The following is a 6026-nucleotide window of genomic DNA, read 5'->3' on the forward strand; positions in this document are numbered from 1 at the left end:
ACTTTAAACACTGTGGGATATAGATCAATGGATCCTAGAAATCTGTCAACTTTCAGTAATTTATCCAATACTGTGTTTTCATGAACATTCATTTTGTTCAATTCCTCCTCTCTAAAATTTCTTGTATCTTATTCAATAAAGATAGTCACAAAGGGTGGAAACTTCCCAGGCCCTGAATGATGTGGAGAATAGTGAGTCAGCTGAGAAAATATGGCAAGATCAAAAAAAATGAGATTTTTGATGATGAGAAAAAATGTCTGATTTTCCACCCAAGGTTTAAACAGTGAGACAAGAATCTCACTAATGAATAGTGATATGTCAGTATGCTTGTGTAAACAACTCATAATTACATAATTTCACCTCATTTATATGCAGTTTTCTACCTTACCAGGCAGTGGACAGGAACTAGATGGTAACAATTCTCAACATGAAAGTCTCCTCTGGGCCTACATCTTGGCCAGCAGTCCTCAACATCTCAGATCATGTTCCATTGTCAATGGATGCCTGCAACCCTTGTCCACAGTGGTTGGCATTGGACACACACTAGCCTCCCCACACCATCATGGCCTTATAATGGAGAGATGATCAATTACAAAACAGCTGAAGATGGTTGATTCTAAGACATCACTATAAGAAACCCCTGAAGCGATGTTCTGGAGCTGAAATGATTGGCCTCTAATCATCAGAATACATCTTTCTTTCTGGTAGGTATGATCCCAACCTCTAGAAAGTGTGACTGTCAGCAAACTGCTGAATTATATGGTGCCCTGTTCTGTAGCTAGATCAGAGAGGCTATTAAGCAATGTAGAGCCAGTAGTGGTATTGGTAGAAAATAATTTTCTAGAGTTCTGAACATTACCCTGGTTAAATGTTATCCTTACCATGGACAGTAGCAGTGTCCCATAGAGAGAGAGTAAGAACTGCCGATGCTGAAGTCTGCATTTCTGAAGAAGGATCCTGACCCGAAACGTCAGCTTTCCTGCTCCTCTAATGCTGCCTGGCCTGCTGTGTTCCTCCAGCTCCACGCTGTGTTATTATTAGTGGTGTCCCATACATTGTTCCTACTGTCTCCTGTCTCTACAGTGGGCACTGTTAACTTCAGGAAACATAAGACGAGAACTCCAATTTCAGAAAATGCCCTAAGCAACTTCAATACTTCTCCCAAATGGTTACACTTCATTTCTGAATCTGGACAGTTGTCAGTATATTCAAATTTAGAAGGTATCAGTGCCAACACTAATGCTTTACACACTTAAGGTACTGAATTGGGGCCAATTAGTTGCATTGTTATTTAGATTCATTCGCTAGCAAGAATCGAAGGAAGGTCAAGGGAATGTGAAAGTTTTATTTCCTTCAGCTTTTGAGGTGACAACACATTGAAGTCACTCCTTTTCCCAAGCAATTATTTATATCAAACTTAGTTTGTGTGTAAGTACTGTGCCACACAGACCTCTCCTTCCAGCTTTTTTTTTGTGTGTAGTAAAGGCACAGACATCAGCAACAATGCCCTCTGCTTTTGCCCCCTCTAGGGCTGAGCCAAAGTTTAGCTGGTCCCCTGTGACAATCATTAGTACACTAGCTGGAGAAAACCCAGATAAAGCTTTACTTAGTGAAGCATCAGCAGTCTTTCCTTGTTCACCTTTGCGTCACCTTCTACTTGTTATGAAAGCTCAGACAATTCATTGCCCCTAGTCAGACAAGAAACAAGGTTATGAGGGTAATCGACATTGGCCCAAAGCACTTCACAGAAGTATATCCAAAAATGAATGATGAGCCAGAGAGGATATTAGAAAATAAAATCAAAGAACTGCACTTGCTGGAAATCTGAAATGAAAACGGAAAGTGCTGGAGAAACTCAGCAGGTCTGACAGTATCTGTAGTGAGAAAAAGTGAATTAACATTTCGAGTTCAGTGACACTTCATCACAACTGACAGATAAAGGAAAAGGTGATCAAACAGCTGTCAAGGATGTCACCTGTTTGATCATCATGCTATGAAAACGTGTTGTTTGAAATATAAAATCACAGTATCATCTTGGAGATGCACCATAGAGAGGTAAAACTGAAAGCTTGTTGCAAGCCAGTTCATGACAAAAAATTAAATGGCACAGAAAAGAATGTAGTTAGAAGCAGAAAGTTGCAAAGGAGCATAGATAGTTTAAGTGAGTGCGCAGCAGGGTAGGCAAATGGAAATGTTGGAAAGCATGAGAATATGCACTTAGGACCTATGAAAGTTAAATCACAATATGTTTGAAATGTAAAGCTAGTGGACAGGAACAAAATATTATTAAGATGAATGAAATGTTCACTTTTACATCAAGATGGCCTGAATATAAAAGGGTAAAAGTTATGCTATAATAGGTACAAATTTCTAATTAGACTCCAGTTGGAGTATTGCATTCAGTTTTGGGCACAACTCCTCTGGAAAGACGTACTGAACTTGGAAGGGGTGCAGTGTGGATTGACCAGAATGGTACTGACAATAAAAGAATTACTTTATGAAGATGTAGCAGAAATTAGATTTGTATTCCCTTGAATATTGAAGATGAAGGTGACTAACTGAAGTTTTTGAAATGAATGAAGGATTTGCTCAACTAGAGAGCAAATATTTCTCCTGATGTTAGAGACCAAAATAAAGGGACATAAAATTAGAGTTAGATTTTGCAAGGGTGATGTCAGAAAGTGTTTCTTCATATGAAGGGTTTCAGGATTCTGGCAGCATCTAGGCAATTAAACACAATTAAGGTATAGACCAGCAATGATTTAATAATGGTAGAACAAGCTTAAGCAGTCTTGTTCTGTACCTAAATATGTTCTAAATATGTCTTCAAAAAAATTGTTGAAAGGAACATTAACAAAGAATAACAACAAGAGCATGCTTCAAAGTTGGAAATTTAAAAAAATTGATAAAGTCTGCAATTTTCTTTAAAAGTTCCACTGTGGCTGGAACATCCTTTACATACATTGCAGATAGGTAACAGGATTGCAAAGTGCACCACAGTACACAGGAATACTGCTTTGTGCTTAGTGTAAATATGCTATGTTACCTGAGGCTAAATAGTTATCAGAAAGTCCATGCATCTAATATTAAATAGCACTGATGTAAGCATGAGGGATCTCCAAATGCTTTTCTTACTCCTAATCAATACTTTCATCATGTTATCAAAGGACATGACAGCTGGAAATTTTGCCTTTAGATTTTTATTTTAAAAAACTGGAACAATTCATTTTCCCTACACAATATATCCCAAAAACAGGTCAGCTTCTGGTCAACTTAGAATAAATTACACAAAACAGGTGGGATGAATATATTCAATATGGTGTCTGCAGGGATCAACTCACAGTTTTATTCTGCAAAACTAGAATCTGCTTGTAGAAAATGGCAGCCCCAGCAGAGCTTCACTGGTGTTGTACATTTCCATGTTTCTAGGTTTTTGATAAGAGTGTACCTGCTCTTGCTCTGTCCATCATTTGGATTTCAGGTGGCAGAGAAATGAAAACATCACCTACAATGGCACCAGCCAACATTCCTAGAACAATATATTCTGAAAAGTGGGGAAAACAGCTTTCGAATGAATGTGTCTGGTTACAAAATAATGTATTAAGCATATTTCTTTATCTTTTCCTCCAACTTTGCTCCTCCAATCTTGAAGGTGCAGACTTCCTTGCAGTCTTTTTTGATGTGTTTCAGTACCCTCCAGTACATTTCCTCGATGTGGATTCTTCATATGTGAGCATAAGAAAAGTATCATAGATATAGGAGGTATCAGTTGGGTATTATCCTTACGCAACAGTCCGAGGGTAAGCAAGTAACAAAACTAACTGGTAAGGGGCACGGAATGGTGGAGGAGTAGCAAGGACAGGATGCTACATATAATTAAATATAATTTTGGGGTATGATCAATGGTTCCTTGGCACTTTATTTGTTTTAACAATTGTATAAATAACATTATTTAATTTAGGCACAGATTTTCATTTCTGATTCTGAGATTCACACTCTTACTCTTGTCATGTGAGATTTTTATGATCCCAGGATAAAGGTATGGGGAGTGAACCCACACACAACTATCCTGCCCTTGCCTACTCTGTTGTGGATGTAGATAGTTTAACCCCTTGCTATTTTCACAGAGTTGAGTCCTTTATTTTGCAGATATGTTTTATAGCATCTCAGAGGGACCACAACCCTTGGGTTTTTGATAGTTAGGTTTAAAAGGTCTTGCCAACTTCAACTGTCATTATTATATGCTGAATTAGAAGTTAAATATATTTTAGTGCAATAATGATTCCTTAAAAGGGAGGTGACCACTAAATTAACCAGCAATGTGTAAATGTTCATTCATATTCGAGCACTTCTTCAAGTGGATAGATTCCTCTTCTGCATTCAACAGTATTTAGAATCTAACTTTAGTGTATCATCAGATCATGTACTTTCTATCCACTTTTCTACATTTGTTCATTAACTGTTCATGGTTTTCTTCATTTTTTTAAAATAATTTTTTTTAAAAACTGGGTGGCACGGTGGCTCAGTGGTTACAAGTTGTCCCAATTCTGTTCCAATCAATCACATCTGTTAATCATTTCCCTTTTACATCCCTAAGCTTTAACTCTCCATTATTATGTTTCTCACTAGTTTACTTTCAATTTTCTCTTTCATAATCTTTTGCTTAGTCATTGAGTCATACAGCTTGGAAACAGACCCTTCGGTCCAACAAGTCCATGCCAAACATAATCCCAAAATAAACCGGTCCCACCTGCCTGCTCCTGGCCCATATCTCTCCAAACATTTCCTATTCATGTACTTATTCAAATGTCTTTTAAACATTGTAATTGTAGCCACATCCACCACTTCCTCTGGAAGTTCATTCCACACATGAACTACCCTCTGTGTAAAAAAATTGCCCCTCATGACTTTTTAAAATCTTTCTCCTCTCACCTTAAAAATGTCCCCTCTAGTCTTAGAATCCCTAATCATAGGAAAAAGACAACTACCATTAACTCTATCTATCCTCCCTTACAAAATTCTGAAATCCTTAAGCTTACTACTTTTTGATAACTTTATAGCCATTTTCCTTTGATCTAATGCAATTCTTAATTTCTTTTGTTAGCTATGGTTAGAACACCTTTCTAGCTGTGTTTTTGTGCATTAACGGAAGGTATTTATGGTAAACTATCTATCAGCCTTTAAATTTTAGCCATTGGCTTTCTATTCTCATACATTTTAACTTATTTTCCCACTGCGCCATAGTTAATTTGCCCCTCATAGTTTCAGAGCTACCTTTGTTTAGATTTAAAGCCCTGTTTCTGATTGAACTAGATCATTTTAAAATGGTATGTTAAATAGTAGCTTATTACAATCACTCAAACTAAAGATTAATAATTTATCTTTTTCATTCACAATCTAAGTTAACCTATTTCCTAGTTTGTTTGTCTATGTACTACTCTAGAAAACCATACTCCATCAAAGAACTTAACCTTTGCAATATTAATACGAATAAGGTTTATCTGGTCTATACTTACTTAGAAACTTGCCATCATTTCCTTATTACCCTTTTACACACAACTCTGATTTCCTGAATTTATACTGTGATTTACATTTCATTGCTGTTTTGTGGTTTATAAAGTCTTCTGCCCCTTGCTATTTCTTAATTCCACCCAAACTGATTTTACATATTGAACCTTCAGAGATCATCTTTCACTACAATACTAATCCTTCCATAATTAATACAGCTGCACCACCAAGCTACCTGTTCACCCTGAATATTACATATCCTTAAATATTCAGGTACTAGCTTTGGTTTTCTCATAGCCATGTAGCTGACTCCTTCATCCTCATGTAGCTGTAATGGCTATTAGGTCAAAAATGAACTTCTATTTGAGCCAACAATTCAAGTTTTTTAATGTGAATGCTATGGGTACTCAGACATGGAGCACTGAATTCAGGATAACAAGGTGTAGAGCTGGATGAACACAGCAGGCCAAACAGCATCAGAGGAGCAGGAAAGCTGACGTTTTGGGTCTGGACCCTTG

The sequence above is a fragment of the Rhincodon typus genome, chromosome 17 (assembly GCF_021869965.1).
Source record: "Rhincodon typus isolate 14 chromosome 17, sRhiTyp1.1, whole genome shotgun sequence".
In the NCBI taxonomy this organism is placed as follows: domain Eukaryota; kingdom Metazoa; phylum Chordata; class Chondrichthyes; order Orectolobiformes; family Rhincodontidae; genus Rhincodon; species Rhincodon typus.